The sequence below is a fragment of the Catharus ustulatus genome, chromosome 21, assembly GCF_009819885.2.
Source record: "Catharus ustulatus isolate bCatUst1 chromosome 21, bCatUst1.pri.v2, whole genome shotgun sequence".
Taxonomy (NCBI): Eukaryota; Metazoa; Chordata; class Aves; order Passeriformes; family Turdidae; genus Catharus; species Catharus ustulatus.
In genome coordinates this window covers 2,226,563-2,250,323 of record NC_046241.1, presented here as the reverse complement: position 1 = coordinate 2,250,323, position 23,761 = coordinate 2,226,563, and the positions used below count along the sequence as shown (strand labels likewise).

At 53.3% G+C, this 23,761-nt stretch overlaps 1 protein-coding gene across 19 annotated transcripts in view; it reads right to left on the bottom strand.

Moving 5' to 3' along the window:
• Positions 1-23,761, bottom strand: part of CACNA1B (calcium voltage-gated channel subunit alpha1 B) — a 292,874-nt gene that overhangs the window by 190,717 nt on the left and 78,396 nt on the right. The window lies entirely within an intron of this gene.

The following is a 23,761-nucleotide window of genomic DNA, read 5'->3' as shown; positions in this document are numbered from 1 at the left end:
GCTGGAAATCACCTGCCAGAACTTCCTACAACAAATCCCCAAACCCCTCAGTTTGATGTCTGGTGTTTCCCAACACCTGAAGCAGTTTCTGCTCATAGTTTCTTCTCTCTGTGCAAAATTAATTTTTGTTCAGAGCATCCTCTGGGAGGAGAACAGGCAGAGAGCAGGGTGTGAGTCTGCCACACCACACAACCCAGCCCCCAGAACAGGAGTCTTAAAAATGTGACGAAAATGAAATGGATTCCCTGGCTTAGGGCACAGCAAGGGAAGAAATATTGTCCCAATGATGAGAACTCACTAAGGCAGCAGTGCCCCACAGAGAGCACAGCACAGCCACCTCCAGCAATTCCTGCAGCCCTTCCTGGGATGTTGCAGCAAAAACATCCTTTCCTTGGGCCTGTGCCCATCTAAAGGTGGGATTTAGTGATCCTGGAGGGCTTTTCCACCCTAAACCACTCTGATTCTAACACAGGCCAACCTAAACCCGCCACCAGCCCTGCATCCACTGCACCACTCCCAGTGACCAGGAGAATTTGGCCCTTTTTCCTCCCTTTCCTGATAACAGGAGCCCTTTTTTCCCATTTTCTTGACATCAGGAGCTCTTTTTTTTCCCATTTTCTTGCTAACAAGAGCCCTTTTTGTTCAGCTTTTTATAACAACAGCCTTTTCCCCTCCATTTCTTAATAACAGGAGCCCCTTTCCCTTAATTTCCTGACACCAGGAGCCCTTTATGCTCTATGTTTTTATAACAGGAGCCCTATCCTGAGTTTCCCGGTAACTGGAGACCTTTTTCCTCAGTTTTTTGATACCAGGAGCCCTTTTTCCCAAGTTCTTTGATGACAGGAGCTCTTTTCCCTCAGTTTCCTGATAATAGGAGACCTTTTTCCTGAGTTCCTTGACACCAGGCGTCCTTTTTTTCTGTAGTTTTTTGATAATAGGAGCCCTTTTCCCTAAGTTTCCTGATAAAAGGAGCCCTTTTCCCTCCGTTTTTTGATACCAAGAGTCGTTTTTCCTGATTTTTTTGATGACAGGAGCCCTTTTTCCTCAGTTTCTTGCTAAGACCCCTTTTCCTGCAGTTTCTTGGCACCATTCAGCAGTGATGAGCCACCATGAAAAGCAGTCCATGGAAAAGCAGAATTTTCCAAAAGCAGCTGTACAGTTGCACTCTGAGCTGTGCAGGACGGGGCTGAGGCAGTGCAGGGAGCACTCCCAGATTAAATCCCTGTCCTTAATTCCCTGACTGACTGAGCCTGGCCCAGCATTGAGCAGGCTCAGCATTGCTGGGCGGAAAGGGCCAGACTCCATCAGCAGGAGGTGCTGGAGATCAGGAAAAAAACCTGCTGGGATCTTGGATGGCAGGAGGCAAAAACCAGCCAGGACCTGAGGAGCTGAGTATTTATTCTATAGGACACCTGTCCTCACATTTTCACGACCTTAAAATTCCCATGACATCAGCTCCATGCATGCAGTTGGAGCACGAGCAACAGGAGAAAATTTAAACCAAGAACCAGCACATGCAGAGCCTTCTAATTTCATCTTCTGCACCCAGGCCAATGATTTCATCCTCTGCTCCCTGCCCTCCATCCTCACAGCCTGATTGCTCACTTCTGGACCTGTGCAGTGTGGGAATGACACAGGGAGGAGATAATCCTCAACATCACCTTGGCTGATGCTCCCATCAGTCTGCACTGAGCCAGGGTGGATTTGTGCTGTCACCAGGGACAAGCTGACAGGAAGGGTCCCTCTTGCCCTTCTTGTTCTGGTTTGAAAATCAAAGAGAAAATGGGAGGGAATGGGTGCCAGTGAATGTTCCAATGGGTTGAAGTCTTCATTCCAGAATTTTCTCCTTGTTGTTATAACCAGCCTGTTCCAACTCTGGCAACATACACAGAGCCCCTTTCCCAGGAAAACTCCAGGGTTTCACCATTAGTCATGAATTCTGACATAATTTTAACTGTCACCCCCCGGTTAACCTGCACAGGACATCCTGGAGCCACCACCTCCTGTGACTGCAGAGCTGCTCCACAGATTCCATCACATCCCACCCAAACCCCACAGACCACCCAGCAGGGCTGAGCTGTTCCTGCTCCCTCTGCCCATGAATCCACAACTCCTGGAAAACAAAACAGCCCAGTGTTGTCTAGAGAGGTAAAAAACAGCTGTAGGCTAAACAAAGCTGGAAAGAAAATCATAGAATGGTTTGGGTTTCTTTGGCACCCTGTGCCAGCCCTGCCCACCCTGCCAGGGAACAATTCCTGCCCAATATCCCATCTAATCCTGGAAAAGCCATTCCCTGTGTCCTGTCCCTCCATCCCTTGTCCCCAGTCCCTCTCCAGCTCTCCTGGAGCCCCTTTAGGCTCTGAGCTCTCCCTGGATCCTCCTCCCCTCCAGGAGCACCCCCAGATCCCAGCCTGGCTCCAGCCCTGGAGCAGCTCCCTGGCCTCTCTGGGCTCCCTGCAGCAGCCCCTGAGGGCTGAGGGGGCAGCTCAGGGGCTGAATCCCCCTGGGAACCTCGCAGGTCACTGAGGCAGAGGCTGGGACAGCCCAGGCTGGGCATGCAGCACCTGCCCTGCCCTGGGCACAGCCGGATCCTGCAGCCTCCTGGCACTCCGTGCTCAGCCCAGGGCTCTGCAGCCCCAGCCAGGCTGTGCCAGCAGTGCCACCAGGGCACAGGGGCCCTGAGGCTCCTCACAAGTGCTGTGGTGTCAGCATCCATGCCAGGAACCTGCAGGATGTGAGGAAGGAGCGGGGGCAGCAGCTGGAGCACAGCAAAGCAGCTCAGGAGGGGAAACTGTGCCAGGGTGGGGATGGTGCCTTTTCCCCCTACTAAACCAAAACTCAGCGCCCTAAAGTGCCTGGAAAAACATCTCAGTGAGGGGGAGACCCTAATGAACATCATCTGGGGCATTTGCCAAAGTGCCACCTTTGTTTTACTTTTTTCCCCTCTGAAAGCTCATAAAAGCCACCACGAGTTAGGTCAGGACCAGTGGGAAATCATCCTTAAAAGTCAGAGAAATGGAGAGATCAAAGGAGCCAGCTGACAGGCACATCCCAAAATCCTGCTGAGCATCCCTGGCTGCACAGCCAACAGCTGAGAACAAAGCAGAGGTGATGGGAGACCCAGTGCCAGAAGAGGAAATTGGTTAAGAAAAGCAAAAAAGTAAGAAAAAAATCAGATTTTAGGTGGTAAGTGGCTCGATCTGCAGCCATTTCTGTGTCTCAGTGGGGTGTGCAGAACACAGACACTGGATATGTTTGGGATGTTGCCTTGGCTTGCACTTCCAAGGGTTTAAGTGCAACAAAATCAATTCCTTCATAGATGCTGTCTTTTTTGTGATGGCCAAACACCAAACCTTTCTTGTTCTTGTGCTGCTGAGGAGCTCCTGGGCACCCACCCTGCCATCCCTGGGGGCTCAGCACTGGGGCACTCATTCTCCAGCTTCCCCAGCCCTTGGTTAAATGCTGCTTTTCTCTCTCTCCCCTCCACTAACGAGCCCTGACTGACAGCTCTTCCCAGAGACAGCCCAGCTGTGCGATAAATGCTTGATAACTTTGATTCCAGCAACGCCTGGAATAAATTATGAAAGCAGCTTGTTCCTCTGGGTATAAAAGAAAGCAAAGAACGAAGGGAAAGTTCCTTCCCTGAACGTTCTGATAACATAAATAATTAGCAATCCCTTCCTGTAAGGGGCTGGGAGCTCAGGATTGATTTGTTCTGGTTCAGCGAGACCCTGGCTGCCAGACACGGGGGATGAGCATCCTCAGTGAAGCCCTGAGCAAAGAAAATGCTTTGGAATTCCTTCAGGTTTATCCCCAGCACTCCAAATCCTGAGGACTGGAGTGGGGAAAAGCAAATCCTGTTCCTCAGGATCATCCCCACATTGTCTGAGAGCCCCTAACACCTCCCATGGGGTCTCACCACTGGATATCACTGGTGCCACTGGTGAGGAGGAATAACTTGTGGGTATTTCAATGTAACCTTGCTAATTTTTATAAATTCTAGTCCTAGAAATAACCCCAAAACCCCTGAGAGAGAAAACTCTGGTAAATCATCCCCATTCCCAAAACCTGGCTTTGAGCAGCCCCGTTCCCAAACCTGACTGAGCACCAAAGGTTAACAAGCCCCAGCAACACCTGGGAATGGAATCCAGTGGGAAAAACAAAATAAAGAACTTCATGAAGATTGGCTGAGTAGTTTAAGACATTTGCCCATCTGTGGGTCACCTGCAGGCTGGCTGTCACCTCTGTCCTTCCCACTGTCTCCTCTGCTGCCCACAGGCTGGAGAAGAAACTGGGATAAGAAATATTGCATCATTCTGGCCCTGAGCTCCAGCAAACAGGCAGCACCTGGAGATGCCACCACCTCTGGCACTTGGTGCCACCAGGACACCCCCAGCCCCGTTTCCCTGAAGGTTCTGAGTGGATCAGGAAGGTCTGGAGAGGATGAAGCCAAGGGAGAACCCACCGAGCTGTACCTGAGTGCTGCAGGAGGTCCCAGGGTCTGGCTGCTCACAGCCCTCAGCTACAGGGCACAGCAGGGTCACTCATTGTCACCTTCCTGCCATTGCCACCTCCCTGCCACCCGCCCGCAGCCTGGGGACAGTGCTCGGTGTCACTGCGGGATGTCACTGGTGGATCGCCCCAAGCAGGACCTGAGGGCAGCGCAGGCACTCGGGCAAGGGTGGCCCTGTACTGGATGTGGCTGTCACTGTCCCTCGCTAGCTTGTGCCTGTGGCCGTGCCCTGGGTGTGGCTGTCACTCTGGCTCGTGCCCGTGGCCATGCCCTGGATGTCGCTGTCACTCCGGCTCGTGGCTGTGCCCGGGATGTCGCCGTCACTCTGGGTTGTGCCAGGCCTGCGGTGGCAGCGCTGGCAGTGCCACAGCCCAGAGCAGGGACATGCGGTGACCAGGGGGTTGGAAGCTGCCCCTTCCCACTCAGTTTGACTTCACTGTGAGCTTTATCTTGAGTACCAAAGGCACCGAGCCGAGCCCAGGCTGCGCTGATAAGTCGATGTGAGGTGCTAATTGCTCAGTTAATTGATGGCAGTGCCGGGTTCAGCTGGTGGCTGTCACTCCACACTGGTGACTCCCCACCAGCTGTCCTGTCCCTGCCACACGAAGGGCCCGGCTTGGCAGCTCTGTGCCTCTCCTTTGGATCACCAACACCCAGCCTAAGCATCCCAGCAGAGCCCTGCCTGTTCCATCCGATCCTGCTCCTGACTGCCACACTGACAGCACAAGGGACAGATCCCACCCTTCCCTTCCAACAGAGCCCCTCAGGCTGGTCCCTGGGCTCAGATAAACGTGTCTGCTCCCAAATGGATTGTGTCCTTCAGAACAGTGAGGGATAAACCTCTCTCTAGCTCTGACATGAAGGGAGCAGAGGGTAAAGTTAAATACACCCAGGAAATAACAATATTTGGCAGCAAAGGGCTTCAGAAGGGCAAACAGCCCATCCAGGAGAGGAGATTCAGAGGGGATCCCATTAATCCATAAAATACCCCCAAGGGGAGTCAGAGGATGGTGCCATGGTGTTCAGGGACAGGATGAGGAGCAATGGCCATAAACTAAAACACAACAAGTTCCACATCAACATGAGGAAGAAATTCTTTCCCTGAGGGTGGCAGAGCCCTGAACAGCTGCCCAGGGATGGTGTGGAGTGTCCCCCTCTGGGGACATCCCAAACCCACCTGGACACATTCCTGTCAACTGCTCTGGGTGACCCTGCCTTGGCCTGGGTGATCTCCAGGGGTCCCTCCCAGCCCCAGCTGTTCTGGGGTTCTGGGATTCCCTGGTCTCACCCAACCAGGTGCATTTCTGAGCCTTCTGGAGCCAGCACTAAATTCACCACCAGCCTCGAGCAGTGCCCAGATGTGAATACAAACTCCCCTCCTCCTCCTCCTCTGCATGACAGAAATGCTCCCAAGTCCTGGGAGGAGACAGAGCAAAACAGGAGCAGAATCCCCTCCCTAAAACACCCGAGACCCACTTTTGGGTGTGTAATTCCTGAGCCAGGCTCCAGGGAGAAGCAGCGGAGGGAGAGTGTCTGGAGCCAGACCCTCCTGTGCTAGAGCCAGCCACAGCAGCCAGGCAGGGAGAGCCACTCAAATCCACCACACGAGGATGTGCAGGGCTTGGATCGTGCCCAGGATGAAGGAAGATGTTCTGATTATGAGGCAGTTGCTCAAAGAAGTCCTTGTTGCTGCTAAGCAGGAGAGACAGGGACATGCCCCACTGCAGAGAGGCAAAGGAGGCTCGTTTGCAATCAGCACTGACAGCTGGCAGGAAAATGCACACTGCCAAAAACATTCCAGGGAGCTCACGCTGAGAAAACGGAGAGCAGAGGAGTTAAAACCATCCTGCACTTCACTGGGGCTGGGAAAGTAGGTCACACCTTGAGCCTCAGCCATTACCAGCACAAAGGAGAGATGCTGCTGTCTGTCCTTGGGAATGGGGTCCCACAATGTCACTCCAGAGGTTCCCGAGGGCAGGAGCTGGGAGCAGAAAGCATTTCCTGGGGACTTCTGGTGTCACCCACCCCACGGTCAAGATACAAAGGGGTTTGTCTCAGTAGGAGACAAAGGGGGAATCTTCAAGGGGAATTTCAGGATCAGCAAAATGTTTCAAGTATTTTTACTTTAGGGGATGTAAATGAGAGAGCATCAGAACAACATTTGGGGATTGTTTCATTTGTCAAGTTCTAAAATGAAGCATTCCCGGCTTTAAATACATTTTCCTTTTTAGTGGAAGCAATTCCTGTCAAGCCTGCAAATAGTTTTGCCTTGATTTAACGCTGCCATTTTCCCAAAAAATACAAACTCCAGAGCCCTGTGTGAGTGAAAAACGTCACCCAAACCAAACCCTGCCCTTCAGAGCCGTGCCAGGAGTGCTGGAGGAGCAGGGCTGTGCTCTCCACGAGCTGGAAGCACAAAGCAAAGGGCACAGGCCAGCTGGTGGGTGGATGGATTTTCCTGCCAGGTGGGCTAACAGGGCAGCACAGACTGCAGGAGGAGAGAGCTCTGAGTCACCAAAACACATCCCAAGCCTCCTTCCCTCCAGGAGTCAAAGCAGAAGCTCCTTGCCAGGCTGCCCTGCGAGCTGTGCTGAGGGCTGTGTTATTTGGAGGCACAGCCACCTCACCCTCTGCACTTGGCCAGCCCCCAGGAGGAGCTGCTCACGAGCTGGGCAGAAAATGTCAGCGCTATCAAATCCCATCAGCGTTTGAAAAGCAAAAAAAAAAAAACAGGTGGGAAGAGCTCAGCCTTCCCCACTGATGCTGCTGGAGCTGCTGGGAGAGGGGTGGGAGCAGCAGCCAAAGAGGGGAAGGAAAAACAAACACCTGGCAGGGATGGAGCAGCAGCCCGAGAGGGGAATGAAAAGCACCTGGCAGGGATGGGCACATCTGTCAGGAGGGAAAGGAGACCTCTGGCAGGTCACTCCCTCCTGGGCCCCTGCACTGTGGGGTTTTCCCCACCCAGACACAGCTGAAGCAAGCACTGGACTCTGGAGGGCTGGGGGATGTCCCAGTGCAGCCACCCCACCCCAAAGCACTGCTGGGGTGGGCAGGTAATGAGCAAAGATCAACACTCGTGCAGAGTGAGAGCCAGAAACAGCCATGAAATAAACGGGAAAGCAGGGAGGGCAGGGAGGGGGTTCCTGTGCCACATCTGCACTGTTCTGTGCTCTCTCCCCAGCCCCAGGGCACAGCCAGAGGGGGAGAAGTGCCCAAAATGGATCAGCAGCACCCCCACACCTGGAGCTGTGCACTTCACCCCAAACCCACCAGGAACTCAGCCAAGGTGGAGAACTTCACCAGGATGTCAAACATTCCTGGGCTTGCTTTGCTGTAATGTCACAAAACATCAACAAACCAGGGCTGCCTGCTGCCATCAGCACCCCCAGCACCTCTGCTCCTGCCTGCCCTGCTGTGCTCACCCTGCAGGGGCTCTGGGGACACGTGGGACACCCAGGAGGGGACAAGGGACATCCAGGGAGGGACATGGGACGCCCAGGGGATGTGGGACATCCAGGAAGGGACATGGGACATCCAGTGAGGGACATTTGACATCCAAGGAGTGATGTGCAACACCCAAGGAGGGACATAGGACACCCAGGGCATGTGGGACATCCAGGAAGGGACATGGGACACCCAGGGGATGTGGGACACCCAAGGAGGGATGTGGGACATCCAGGTAGGGACATGGGACACCCAAAGAGGGACATGGGACACCCAGGGAATGTGTGGAACACCCAAGAGATGTGTGACATCAAAGGAGTGCTTTGGAACACCCAAGGAACAATATGGGACACCCAAGAAGGAACATGGGGCATCCAAGGAAGGATGTGGGACACCCAAGGAGTGACATGGGATGTCCAGGAATGATTTGAGCCATGGAAAAAAACCAACACCAGGCTCCAGAGGGGCCGGGGCAGGACCAGAATGTTGTTATCCCCTGTGGATGTTGAATGGCTCCGATGGCTCCTCAGGGCTGAGGTTCCTCCCCTGCAGCTCCCCCTGTGCCTTCCCAGGAGCTGGGACAAGAGGGGTGTGCTGGAGTGGAGCTGAGCAGGCCCAGAGAATGCCCTCCACCCATCCAAGGCAGCTCCTGTAACAGAGCAGCTCCTGGAGAAGGGCAGGGGCTGGGATGGCACCAGTGTCTCTCCCAGTGGGAGCAGTGTTTCCCTGTGGAGGGAGCTGCTTCTGACTCCCAGGACCCTCTTCGTCCAAGGTGAGAGGGCTCTGGGGGAGCTTTCCCCAAGGAATGCCCTGAGCAGGCACAGATTTGCTGTTCCTCAAACACCTCCTGCCCCAGCCTGCTGCCTCAGAGATCCCAAATCTGAATTCTCCACCTGCCCCTCACTCACACATCCCGTGGTGCCAGTGCTCACACAGGGAGGCAGCCCCTAAATCAACAAGGCAGGACTAAAACTCAAGAGATCCTTAAAAAAAAATAAAATTTAAACTCTGCCTTTGCCTTGTGATGCCTCAGCTTTTGGAGGCAGCTGGGTCAGGTTTTCAAGCTTTATCTACAAACCACAAAATACAGATTTCCAAGTGAAATCAGAAACTCTCCTCTTGCCACAAGGATTGAAATAAGACCTCAGATCTCCTAATGTGACTTGCAGTGTAATATTTCTTTTTTTAATACACACCTTATTGCCCCTCAAGGGATATAATTATTCCTCTTTCCCTGTTTTGTTGTTTTATTTTTGGCCAGAACTCTCACACCAAACATGCAATGTTGTTCTAAGGAAAACACAGTTTGCCAAGACATCTAAAATATTGTGTATTCCCTCCATCTGCTTCTCCTAAATAAACCCAGGGCCTTATCTAATATAATGAGTAGCTGTTGGCAATAATTTCACAGCCATCTGTACCGTGCTTTAAACCTGTTGCAAGCTGGGCTGTGGACAGGGAAAAGTCAAAATTTATTCCTTCAGTATCAAAACCAGAATTTGTAACTCCCCTCCTTCTGTTTTTTAGGATAATTTAGCCATGACAGCTCCCATGCTGGCTGCTTGGGGAGCAGTATTTCATGAATGTGGCAAATAAATGCCTTTTTTCCCCTGTTTTTGGTAGATAAAAGCCAAGTTCTGCAGCTGAGAAGGTGCAGGGCAGTTGCAGGTGGGTGCTGCCTCCAGGAGCTGGGTCTGCCAGCACCACCTGAGATCCTTCACACCCCACACGCCCTGCTGGGGATCACCAGCCCAGAAAATTTCATTCTTTAATTAAAAAGTCTCTTCTGGCTGCACTCAGCTGCAAGAACCACAGCCTGCAAGTTGCCAGCACCCAGATATGCTGGGGGGTTCCCAGGATCATAAAATCCCAGATTCCCTGAGCTCAAGGAATCCACAAGGACCATCCTGTCCAATCCTGGTCCTGCTCCACCCCACCACGAGCCTGAACACAGCGCCCACATGTGATGAGGTGACAATGAGGTGACAATGAGGTGACAATGAGGGGAATTCTGTCTCCATCCCCACTCCAACAGAGCCTGGACCAATTCAACAGCTCAAACAAATTGTATTTTGTTATTTTTAACCCTTGTTCTTGCACTGTTGGAGTGCAGTGGAGCTCCCACAGCCAAACCACTCCCCAAAGCTGGGGGTAAGAGGGATCCAGCTGTGATTGCAGGCTGCCAGATGTGCAGCAAGAGGAGGATGTTTGAGCGAATTCATAACATTTAGAGCATGACAAAGCATCTGCAGGACAGCAGTAATGCTCCACAACTTTGCACAGGATTCCAAAAACACAGAAATTTTTGGAGAGAGGGAGTGGGAGGAAGAACAACTCAGTGCCAAGGGAATCTGAAGAAGTCGAAGCACCCAGGGGAACATGGGCCAGAATTCAGATATCCAGAGATCCCAGCATGGCTCTGTGTGCCCAAAGGCCACCTGGAACGGCCCCAAGGATCACCTCAACACCAGCACAGCTCACACCCATGGTCTCACTCTCCCTGGGCACTGCTTTGCTGCTCCTGCTTTCCTCCTTTTCCACCTCATTTTCTGCACCTTACCCATCCCTTCTCCCCCAGCACAGCAGCACAATCCCCTTCCCAAAGCCAGCACGAGCTCACAGACACTCCCTGGGCAGCAATCAGGGAATGACAAAATGCCTCAAGCTGGAAGGGACCACTGGAGATCACCAACGAAATCTGAAAGAGGGGAAAAATTTCGGCAGAGATCAGGAAGGAATTGTTCCCTGTGAGGGTGGGCAGGGCTGGCACAGGGTGCCCAGAGCAGCTGTGGCTGCCCCTGGATCCCTGGCAGTGCCCAAGGCCAGGTTGGACATTGGGGCTGGAGCAGCCTGGGACAGTGGGAGGGGTCCCTGCCCATGGCAGGGGTGACACTGGGTGAGTTTAAGGTCCCTTCCAAGCTGTACCATTCCATAACCCAGTCCCTGCCTGCCCAGCAGGCTCCCTGGAGCTGTCAGCCAGCACTGTGTCCAGATGGGGTTTGGACACTGCCAGGGAAGAGGCTCCAAACCTCCCTGAGCTCCTGAGCAGCCAATGAACGGGACAATGCCATGGGCAGGTGGGACCTCAGGGGCCAGAGCGATGTCACTGGCACAGGGAAGTGACATCTTTATAGCAGGAGAGGGGAATGTGCTTAAATTAATTGGCTGTTCAGATAACAGAGGCTCCTGCTCTCCACTGGGCTGTTACCAAGCCTGGAATTGCTGCAGATAAAAGTCTGGCAACGTTTTCATCATAAACTCCACATTTCTGGGCTGTAGATTCCAACCCTGAAAAAAAAATCCAGGCTGTGGGCAGAAATCTTCCATCCCAGCTCCCAGCACGGCAGCAAATGTTTGTGTTTTCCAAATCTGCAGAGCACTCCCGTGGGGCAGCTGCAGTTTTGCAAGGTTTCAGAGCCCAGGCAGGGAGGTTTTTCCGTGTGCTGCAGCCACCTGAAACACAGAGCAGGGATAACCCCGGGTGTGCTGCTGCTGCTGTGCTGCAGCCACTTCTCATAGCAGAAATTCCAACCTGGATTTATGGAGCAGGAGAGAGGGAGATCCGTGGGGGATTTCTCAGGCAGCTGCAGCAGAGGAGCAGCCCGTGGCCCACAGCAGCCTTGTGCTGAGAACATCGCGCTCAGGGCTTTGGGATCCGGCCAACAGCATCAGATGCTCGCTGTTGATCCAGCCCATTGCTGTGAAATGGTCCAGAAAACCCCCCCAGCTCTTGGGCAGCCGAGTTAAGTGTTGTGTTTGGAGCTAAATCAGCTCAGCCTTAGCTCTACAGCCAACAGAGGAGAGCACGGGCAGGGAACAGAAACCAGAGCAGTGCTGGCAGTCCCTGGGGTCCGGAATGTGCAGGCTGGGTCCAGCAGGGAGGGGTGTGAGACCTGATGAGTTTAATCATCTGTGAGACAAGTCACTGTTCCACTCCATGCTGCTGTTTCCTCTCTAAAACACACTGGTCTTGCTTAAGCTGGGATTTTTGGGGAGGAGATGCTTCGAGTTTGGGTTCAGATCTCGGGTGGGTGGTAGAGCCCAGCTCCAGTGCCTGCCCCTCGATCCCGGACTGCTCCAAGAGCACAGAGATGCCCAGAGCAGCTCACGGCGGGCAGGGAAGGAGCCGGGAGCGCTTTTGCAGCGCTCGCCGTGATGGTGATTGGGATTTAGCGTCTAGACAGCGCTGAGCCCGAGCCGGGAAGGTGCGGAGGGCTCAGCGTGGTCCCGGAGGCAGCGATTGTGACATTTGCAGAGTCACCGCCCGAGCCCAGCCCTCCCTCCTCCGCAGCCCTGAAACAGCAGGAGGGGCTCCAGATGGGGCACTGGGGCACTGGGGACACTGGGGGCACTGGGGGCACTGGGGGCACTGGGGGCACTGGGGGCGCTGGGCTTTGTCCCCCCAGTCCATCGGGGAAATTTATCTGGTAAATTCTCTATCTGATAATTCCTGCATCCAGCCTCGGGGCAGGGGACTGCGATGAGGAGAGAGGGCTGGAGAGGCACCAGCACCTAAAAACAGTCAAGTCCTACAAAAATTCAGCTCCTTCCCTCTTGTTTGGAGGCCTCAACAGCTCGTTCTGCTTTGTCCCTGCTCCGACTGCTCTCCCCAGCTGCCCTGGAGCAGCTCAGAGCTCAGGCCAGACACTTTGCAGCATCCATGGCCACTGTGATCACGTCCCAGGCTGGGAGAGGAACAGCACAAAACAAGGACAGAGCACTGCAGCCTCAGGTCTAGCGTTAGGAACTGCCCTGGCAAAATGCAGAAACTCTGAATTCCAGAATGGTTTGGGTTGGAAGGAAGGGAAGGAAGGCAGGGACCCCTCCCACTGTCCCAGGCTGCTCCAGCCCCAATGTCCAGCCTGGCCTTGGGCACTGCCAGGGATCCAGGGGCAGCCACAGCTGCTCTGGGCACCCTGTGCCAGCCCTGCCCACCCTGCCAGGGAACAATTCCTGCCCAATATCCCACTTAAATTTCCTCTTTTTCATAGATTGGTGTGGGTTGGAAAGGACTTAAAGCTCATCTCATTCCAATCTTTTCCCAAGGGCAGGAACAGCCTCCAGGTCACTCAGGTAAGTGACATCTCTGTGGCAATAACTCCAGAAAACTAAGAAGTGTTGCTTGTTCTTAGAAAAAACACTCAAAGAAAGCTGGAGAAAGCCCTTTTTTTCCACTCAAAATGTTTGTTTTCAGGGAAACATCAATTTCAGTTTTCCAGTGGGAAATAACAAAACATTTTGGTTTCGCTTTAAGTTCAAATATGACTTTGGATTTTATTTTTATTTGCTTTTAACTGCAGCAATATTGTAAAGCAGGCTGAAAGCAGCATTTCCACTTAAAATCAGGCTGAAACCTCCCAGGGGGAATCTGTACTTTCTAAACCAAAAAATTTTGGAACAGGGATTATTCCTCCCATGTTTTTTAGCAGGGAAAAAGTGAATTTCTGGGTGACCATCCTTCAAACCTAAAACTAAAATTAAAAAAAAAACACCTAAATTGTCACCCTAAATTTTCACATCACCCTTTCCCACTGGGATGGGGTTTAGGGTCTGAGAATTTGGGATGGAGCCAGTTTGATGCTTCCAGCTCACCTTCAGAGCCACAAGGAGAGGTGGGGACAGCAGGACCCTCCTGAGGAGTCCCCAACCACCATTCCCAGCTCCTGGCTCAGGGAATCCCACTCACCTTTCAGCTGTGACAGCTCTGCTGACTGATGGCACTGTGATATTTACCCGAGCGTGCTGCTTGTCACAGCAGCCTTCAGCACATCACATTTTGGCAGGCGAGGAACTCCTTCAGCTCCTCGCAGCTCGTGGAAGAGAGATGGATTTATGATGGCCCTTCCCTTGTCACACTCCCCCAGAGCCTGGCATGGCGTGGAAGGAAGGAAAGCTCAGCCAGATACAAACACCAGGAAAGGGAAGAGGCTCCAGGGGGGTTGGATGGAGGGGAAGGTGGGGAATGAAGCAATGGGATCAAGCAGGATCCACCCCAGAGGGACTTGGTAAGACTCATCCTGCTCCTGGAGCACAGGTCCTGGGGATGTGCAGGATGCAGAGCTCCAGCAAATGAGGAAAGTCAGGCTGTGGCAGGGGGAGAAAAGGGGGGAGCACAGAGGAGGGAGGCTGGAAGGTGCCAAGCACCATCAATGCCACAGCTTTGCCAAGAGCTGGAGGGACAAAGCTGGCACCTGGGGTGTGCAGATGACAAGTCACAGGCTGGGCTAGAAGAAGCAGGATTTGGATTTTATCTCAGACCTGGCCTTTCTTCATGAAAAAAACCATAAAAAGAGCGTTTTAGCCTGGAAGTTCCCCAAACCCACTCTGGAGCTGTTGGGAAGGAAGGAGCAGGTTTTGAGGGACACAGCTCCCCCCTTTTCTTTCACTCAGCTGCAGTCTCATGGCAGTGAGACACCTCAGTGCCCTTCACTGTTGTCCCACCCTGCCCATGCTCCCCTATCCCCTTTCCCATGGGGAATGAGGGATGCTGAATCCTGGAGTATCCTGGACTTTGCTGTCCCAGCCCTCAGCACCTCCTGTGAGCCAGCAGCTCATCCTCACATGCCCTCATCCCAGCTAAAATCACACCAAAGCACCTGCCAGGATCGATGTCTCCCCATCCCCAGCATCTCCTGGAATCTGAGCACAAGCTCTGCCAAAGACCACGCTGATGAACCCAGAGTGAGGGGGAAACTGAAGACACCAAACTCATTAAAGTAATGAGTGCCCTGGAGCAGGATTAGTAACTCCTTTGCACAGAAAGGAGAGGCTGAATCGGCACACAGCTACATCAAACCCCTGCAAGTCACAGCTGAGTGCAAGAGTTAAACTTGCACCTTTTCCCTGTCCCACTTGCAGGAGGAAAGACTTTTTTCCCTTTTATTTTCCTCTCTCTCCTCTTGTCTCCCTTGTTACACGAATGAGGCAGCAGAATTTTAAAGGCTTTTATGTTCTGCAAAAGCTCAGAGCAAACAGGACTGCTCTGCCCTTTGCAGTGCTCTGTAATTCCAGCAGCTGCCCAGATCCCCTTCCCTCCCCAGGGAGAGGGGACAGCAGGAAAAGCACCTTGTTGATCAGAGTAAATCAGCCATGGGATTGTCCTGGTGGGAGAAGAGCAAGGAGATGCCTCCCACATCAGCAGCGTTTGTAGGATCAGCCAGGAGGGAATATTTGGAATAACCAAGGGCTGGATGCAGGAGGCTCTCACCAGTCCCTGCCACACATCCCTGACCAGGGTGGGGAAATGAGGGCACAGCACCCCAGGGAGCTCCCAGGGATAGAGCTTTGTGCTCCAAAGGGGATGAAAACAACAGAAAACACTTTGGTGCTGCTAAAGGGGAGAGGGCAGTCAGCTCTTCCCACAGCACAGAGAACGGATTCCTTTGGGAAATGGAGATGCAGTGAGGTCCTGAGCCTTACACAGAACCACCAAGCCCCAATCCCAACCCCTGAAGCTCTGCTTTCTGTTTTGCTCCTCTGCTGAGCTGCAGCTCCACAGCCCCGTTCCCATCAGATGGGACTGCCACAAAACCCATCCTGCTCACAGGCTGCTGCATCTCCCTCCCAGCTGCTCACAAACACAAAGGGCTTCTCCCCCTGCTCCTTCCTCTTCCCCAGTCCTCCTCTTTCCCTTTCACCTGAAATCCCCTCGAAGCAAACACAGAAAACAGCCCTGGCTGCCACAGGCGAGCAATAACCCAGGAAATTTTAATCCCTGCCTGTGATTGTACAGAGGAACACAGAGTGAGATAAAAGGCTCACCAGCGCTGGCATTATTATATTAGAAAGGTAATTATCTCTTCTGCCACCTGACTTTGGGCTTTCTTCATATAATGAAGTTTCCAGCTCGTGTTTGCAGCCACAGGAGCAGCCACCAAACCTTGCTGGAAACACGAGAGAGAATTGTCTGCTGTGAGGGGAGCCAGCAGAGCCAGGCTGGAGGAGAAGGAAGGGAGGGCAGAGGAAATCAGAGCTCCTGGCAGCTGCTGGTGCCCGGGTCCCACCACAGAGCTGGGCCTGAGGCACCCTCAGCTTCGAGCCCAAAGCACAGCAGCACACACCCAAATCCACATTTGTTTCAAGGACCTGCCCCATGGATCCTGATCTTCTGGGCTCTTTCCAAACCATCAGGAGGGCTGAGGGGATGTTAAAATAAAAAGATAGTTTTGCCTTTTGATGCTGTTGAATAATGCAGAGAAGAGAATGCCCGGCCCATCAGAGAAGTCTAGAATCACTTGGATGAAAGGGACCTTAAATCCCATCCCACCCCTGCCATGGCAGGGACCCCTCCCACTGTCCCAGTTTGCTCCCAGCCCCAACGTCCAGCCTGGCCTTGGGCACTGCCAGGGATCCAGGGGCAGCCACAGCTGCTCTGGGCACCCTGTGCCAGCCCTGCCCACCCTGCCAGGGAACAATTCCTGCCCAATATCCCATCTAATCCTGGAAAAGCCATTCCCTGTGTCCTGTCCCTCCATCCCTTGTTCCCAGTCCCTCTCCAGCTCTCCTGGAGTCGCTTTAGGCCCTGGCAGGGGCTCTGAGCTCTCCCTGGATCCTTCTCTTCTCCAGGTGAGCACCCCCAGCTCTCCCAGCCTGGCTGCAGAGCAGAGGGGCTCCAGCCCTTGGAGCATCTCTGGGGCCTCCTCTGGACTTGTCCCAGCAGCTCCAGTTTTTCCCACCATCACCAAACCAGGTCCCCATGTTGCTGGCAGGTTCCAAATGAGAAGGAGGACCAAGGCACAGAGCAGGAGAGGAACCTCAGAGCAAGACCAGGGGCACCCCAACCTTTACTTACATCAAACTCCACCCAAAAGTTTGCTGTGTGCATTTGGATCAAAGCTTCTCCTGGCCCCTGAGCCACCCTTTTTTGTGCCTCCAAGCATGGAAGCAACAGGAGTGTTCTTCCCCTGCAGACAATCAATTATCCAGAACAGAACAACCAAATACAATTTAAACGAGGACACGTTGTACAGATCACACCATGAAGATGTTGCCGGACACATGTTGGCTGCATTGTTCCATAGAGGGATTTTTTTGTTCTTTGTACCCTGAGTAGAATAAAATTCCCCTTGCAGACACTTCATTGCACTAATTACAACCTTTGGGGGAACATTTTGAAAAATTGTTGTCTTTTACCAGTGCACAAGTGACCATATAAAACCCCCTGCATCACTGCCAGCAGAGTTTCCATTTGAGAGGTGGGACAGTGCCATGGAAAGCTCCAGAAGGATCCAGAAGGATCAGATCCTGGCCTGTTCTGTTTGTCTTAGGCCATTGCACAAGAGGATTTGTTTTTTTCCCTTAATGATAAGTGATGCTCTAATGATTGGGAACGATATCCTACAACACCAAAAGTGACAATAGGTTTCAGCTGACTCCTCTCAGTCTCGAAATCTGCCCTGGTTTTGCTCAGACTGAAGGCTTGGTGTCTTTGAGTCACTGTTCCCCACTCCCAGTGCTTTCCATTTTAAGATGGAGATGAACTATCCCAAAACTTTGGCCCTCAAAAACCTCTCAGCACCCAACACCTCAGAAGACCCAGCACAGACCCTGCCCCACAGCTCCACCAGAGCATCCCTGGCCACCTCAGCTGAGCTTTCCCTGTCTCTTCCCACTCATGACTTACACAGAAACACGAGATTTCATTCTCCCTTGTGCTCTTCAACATCTCAGCACCTCAGACTGCTTCACCTTCACAGAACACACAGAACCCAGAGCTTCTCTGTGCACCTCCCTCAAGGACCCATCACACACCACAAACAGCTTAAACCACCCCCTGCACAGCAGGGACCCTCCTGGGGACACCTGGGGGAGTTTCTGCTGAGCAGTTCTGAGGAAGCTGCAGGTCTCCAGCAGGGCAGAGGGACAGGGGACAGTGGCACTACAGGAGGACACAGAGGGAAGTGAGTGCCTGCTGCATCCACAGCTGCCCTCCAGCAGCATCTCCTGGCCCTGCACGGCTGCAGCAGCAGCTCTGCAGGATGCACTTCCCAAAAGCCATTCCAGAAAAGTGCCTGAGAAGGAGCCTGCCACAAACTCCAGGTGGAGATGGGGGCACAGGCAGAGGGGGTTTGCCTGGGACAGGGCTTTGTTGGGTTTAAAACTTTCAGCCTGCAAACACCTCTCCCCAGGGAGCTGCTGGCTGCAGCTGGGGTATGTGGATGAAGCAAAGAAGCAGAAGCAGAAAAAGTCAGTTTGTGCAATGTGATGTTCCTTCCAACAGCACTGATCCCTTCTGCTTTGCAAGGCAGCAGTTCAGGGCCCTGTGCTCACAGAAGCCCCTCTCCAATCCCTCACTTGTCCCTGGGATTTGCCCCACACAGCATTCCCAGGGAGGCACTGGGAAGGGCAGAGCAGGATTTATCTGCTGCTCCTCTGGGTGATGCTGAGCCCCCAGAGCTGTGCACAGGAGAGCAGGAGCTGCCAGCTCCCTGTGGCACTGCCCTCACAGGGACAGCTCCTGGGCACTGCCAGCTCTCTGTGGCACTGCTTTTACCATGAGGGACAGCTCCTGGGCACTGCCAGCTCCCTGTGGCACTGCCCTCACAGGCAGGGACAGCTCCTGGGCACTGCCAGCTCCCTGTGGCACTGCCCTCACCATGAGGGACAGCTCCTGAGCACTGCCAGCTCCCTGTGGCACTGCCAGCTCCCTGTGGCACTGCCTTCACCATGAGGGACAGCTCCTGGGCATTGCCAGCTCCCTGTGGCACTGCCCTCACAGGCAGGGACAGCTCCTGGGCACTGCCAGCTCCTTGTGGCACTGCCAGCTCCCTGTGGCACTGCCCTCACCATGAGGGACAGCTCCTGGGCATTGCCAGCTCCCTGTGGCACTGCCCTCACCATGAGGGACAGCTCCTGGGCATTGCCAGCTCCTTGTGGCACTGCCCTCACAGGCAGGGACAGCTCCTGGGCACTGCCAGCTCCCTGTGGCACTGCCAGCTCCCTGTGGCACTGCCCTCACCATGAGGGACAGCTCCTGGCACTGCCAGCTCCCTGTGGCACTGCCCTCACAGGCAGGGACAGCTCCTGGGCTCTGCACTCTCACCAGGCCCAGCCACTTGGGAGGCCCAGGGCTGCAAAGCTGGTAACACTTCATGAAGTTAAAACACAAATAGATAAAATAACTTCCATGAGAATCCTTCTCCCCCAGCTCAACCCCCCAGGGGATCCCCCCTGCAGCACAGCCAAGGCCTGTCCCTCCACCATGAGCACAGAAGAAGAAATTTTGGAAGAGTAAATGAGTGGTAACTGCTCCCTGCACCTCTCCTGGGCCAGGCTCTCCTCCCCCATCTCCAGCACTGTGAGGGGGCTCCTCCACCCAGGCTGATTTTTGATTTTTCAGACAATCTCTTAATGGCTTGGGTTGAAGGGACCTTAAAACTCATCCCATCCCACCCTGCCATGGCAGGGACCCCTCCCACTGTCCCAGGCTGCTCCAGCCCCAATGTCCAACCTGGCCTTGGGCACTGCCAGGGATCCAGGGGCAGCCACAGCTGCTCTGGGCACCCTGTGCCAGCCCTGCCCACCCTGCCAGGGAACAATTCCTGCCCAATATCCCATCTAACCCTGGAAAAGCCATTCCCTGTGTCCTGTCCCTCCATCCCTTGTCCCCAGTCCCTCTCCAGCCTCTCCATAGGGTGCAAGGTCAGCAAATGCTCCTCCCCAGCTCAGCCTGTGCTCTCCTGCAGCCCAGATAATTAACTTGTGCAGCTTCCATCTCCTCCCTGCGCTGGCAAGATGAAGTCAAATTCCACCTTCCAAATCCTGGCCCCCTCGTGCCACCCTTGCCAGTGAATAAATCCCTCCAGCCTGCCCTGTGCTCTGCAGCTCCAGCCATGGCCTCTCATCTGTCACACAGCTCACTCTGAAACACCAGCAGCCTTCCCCTGCTTTTACTTATTTATTTCTACAGGAAAGGAAAGAGGAAAACACCCCCAGCCAGCCTGTGTCAGCAATTAGGAGCATGAAATATCTGGCAGGAGCAGCTTTATAAGCAGGGCTGTGCCCTGTCCTTCTCCTGTCCCTGTGCAAGCAGAACCCCTGAGGGTGAGCCAGGGTCGGGCAGGCAGGCAGGGCTGGCTCCAGGGACCAGCAGGAGTTCTGTCCTAAGAGATCCTTTCACCCTCCAAGGTTCTGTTTGAACCCTCAGACCCACGGGCCCAAAGGCAGCAGAACCAGCTCTCCATTACTCACAGTCCCCACACCCTCAGCCTGGCACCAGGCACCACAATTCCCCACAAAAAATGGTCATGGCCACAAAAATCATCATCCAAACTTCCTCCACACCTGCACACCACACCTCCCATCCCAGCACAGGGACCAGCAGGAATTCTGTCCCAAGGGATCCTTTGGCTGGCCCAAAGCCTCTCAGATCCACAGCTCCTAAGGCAGCAGAACCAGCTCTCAATTACTCACAGTCCCCACTGTCCTCAGGCTCTGCACGCCCCAGCCTGGCACCAGGCACCACATTCCCCCCAGAAATGGTCATGGCCACAAAAGCCATCATCCAAACTTCCTCCCACACCACATCTCCCATCCCTACACTCCCAGCCTGCTCCACATCAGGAGTCTCCATTCTATATTTTAATCCTGACATGCCAAGCTGCCATTTCTGTGGTACTCTGACACCACAGGCTCTCAGGCTGGAATACATAAGCTGAGTCTAACATCTGTTCTTCAGTAAGATTAACCCCTGATAAGCAGGATTTGTGATCACCAGTGACAACAACAACAAAAAAAGTATGAACCACAGTATAAACCTCCAAATACAGAATCCCAGAATCATTTAGGTTGGAAAAGGCCTCTAAGGTTGAGTCCATCCATCCCTGGGTAAATTATATTGATATCTACAGGTCAGACTAGTCCTGATGTCCCAAGACTGTGGCCACAGCCACTTCTCTAACTCCAGTGAATTGGAGAGACTCTGCACTGGCTCCTCCTGGTCCTGAGGGATCTCCTTTCCCCTGGAGTGAGTCCAGAAGGACACCAATAATTGTGCTAGCAATGATTTCAGGAGCCTCAGGCACAAGCAACAAGCTGAGCTCAGAGCCAGCTCTGCCCCAGGGCTCCTCGGGGCAGGGACTGGCACTGCCTGAACACAGCACTCAGCCCAGCCTCAAAGCTGACAGAATCTGAGTTCATCCTGCAGGATCCCTCCGTGGACACTCCCCAGGGAGAAGAGGAGCAGCCAGGAAGGGTGAGGGTGTAAAGGATCATGGAAAGGGCAGCATGAGGTCACCTCCATGGCACCTCCATCAGGAGCCATGTGTTGGCCTTCTCCCTCCAAGCTCTAAGTGCCAAATTCCCTTATAAATTCTATTACCCCCATTTAAGCAGTTCCCTTTGCTCCAAAGCTTCCAGCCCCAGCTATAAATGGCATTTAACGAGGAGCTGCTGGTGCCTGCTCCTGTTTCACTTCCAAAAGGGCTCTGCCTTTGGCAGGGAGCTGCTCTCCAGGAGCAGCCAAGGCTCCTCCCTGCCTCCCCTCTCTCTCCTGGCCACCACGAGGAGGTTGAGGGCATGGAAAAGTGACCCCATGTCTCAGTAATCAGGTGGGGAGTCAGGAAAAGGCAGAAAGGCATCTGAGGAGAGGCAGAGAGGTGATGCCAGTTCTAGTCAGCCCATGGCATTTTAACATCGCTCTAAAAATTCCATTTTTCTGCTTCATCTGGGAGAAGCCCTTAAAAAACCCCTTTTGTCCCCACACAGCCCAGTTTCACACACATCCCAGCCCTGCCAAGCCCCTCCCAACCCCACAAATATCCAGAGCCCCTGCAAAGGCAGCAGGGGAGAGGCTTGTGGGACATGGCCTCAAACCCTGCACATCAAGGCAGGACATCACACACTTCCCCTCCCAGCAGGCTGGCAAACGGCTGCCGGGATCTCAGGGAGCTTTTTCATCTTTAAAAGGCGTAAAAGAGAACAAAAGGCAGAAATCCGTGCGTGGCACACCCAGATCTAACAGGGCTCATGAGAACTCCAGCTCCTGGGTTTACAAACCAGCTCAGCATTGCTGAAATCTCTCTGTAATTTATTATCTCAGTTTTTGGGGAGCAGCTGGATTCACCTGCAGCCTCTGGGGTCTGGGGCTGACCCACACAGCAGCTCCAGAGGCTGTGGAAGGGAGCCAGGGAATTCCAGGGGAATGGTCTGGGGCACAGGCTGGGGGAATGAGTGCATGGCCACCCTCCCCAGCACCATCACCTGGCCAGGGCTGGGTGACACAATGGGGACAATCCCCAGCACAGGAAGGACCTGGAGCTGCTGGAGAACAGAGGAGGCCATGGAGATGCTCCCAGAGCTGGATTCAGGCTGGAGAAGAGAAGGGTCCAGGGAGAGCTCAGAGGCCCTGCCAGGGCCAAAGGGGCTCCAGGAGAGCTGGAGAGGGACTGGGGACAAGGGATGGAGGGACAGGACACAGGGAATGGCTTTTCCAGGATTAGATGGGATATTGGGCAGGAATTGTTCCCTGGCAGGGTGGGCAGGGCTGGCACAGGGTGCCCAGAGCAGCTGTGGCTGCCCCTGGATCCCTGGCAGTGCCCAAGGCCAGGCTGGACATTGGGGCTGGAGCAGCCTGGGACAGTGGGAGGGGTCCCTGCCATGGCAGGGGTGGAACAAGGTGAGTTTTAAGCTCTTTCCAACCCAAACCAGTTGATAAAGCCAAACCTGCCCAGTTCAGTATCTGCAGCACTTCTGTGCTGAGTGGATTTCAGTTAAAGCCACCACAAAGACACAGGGCCTCTCTTCCCATTGAAATCACAGCTGCAGATCAGAAGGAGCAGAAAAATCATTTTTGAACTCTCTACCTCAGATGCTGGAGAGCCCCATCCTCTTCCACTGAGGGGAAAAACAAATTAATTGATACAGGTCAAACCAGAGCAAGACTCTCAATTACTCCCCAGTAATTACCTCCATAAAAATTTAAACACACATAAAAACAACTCGGTAAAGTTTAGCCTCGAGATTTGCAACACAGGAAACTCATCTTCTGGAGAAGGAAATTTAGGAGTCAGCTCCCAGTAACAGCCAGATGTCCAGACAGGTCTCATTTACCCAAAAAATCATTCAGGGCACACATAAAAATGAGCTGCCAGCACACACACGTGCAAATTCCCAGCTTGTGTGTGAACTTGAGGAAACTAAAATCTCTTTATAGTATTTTACAGCATCTTCCCTCCACACACAGAATATCCCTTACAAAAGCACTGGTGTGCAGCCTAAATAACACAAGATTCCCATTCAACACCCTGGGAGGATGAGAAATCTGATTTTTATTCTCATTCTAAACACTGGGAATGGAAGAAAGCTGAGCAAACTCCTTTTGGAAAATACTTTCTCAAAGGAAAATGCATGTGGAGTGAAACCAAAAGTGCTGGTTAATTTGAGCTGAATACAGTAAATGGCCTCAGCCAGGAAAAATGAGGAGCTGAACGAGTAATCAAACATTTCCTTTCAGTGTTTGCTCAATTAGGTGGTTCAAAATGGTGCTGTAACTTGGCTAATTCTCCATGAGTCAGCACAAATGAGCTTTTAAAATCATATATGAAGCCAGAAAAACGGAGCAACAGCTGATTTTCACACCTTGTGATATAAAGTAATGAGAGAAGTACTTGGGTCCACCGAGCACACTGAGCTGATTTTTCTCAAGTTGTTCGGCAGAACTGGAAAATATCAGGCCAAGCTCTAAAACTCAGGATCAGAGAGATGCCTGGAAGGCCCTGGAGTGCTCAGTGCAGCCCTGGACTCCCTTGGATGGATATCCTGGACTGGGAGCTGCCTTCCCTCGGGGGGCAGAGCCTCCCCAGGGCC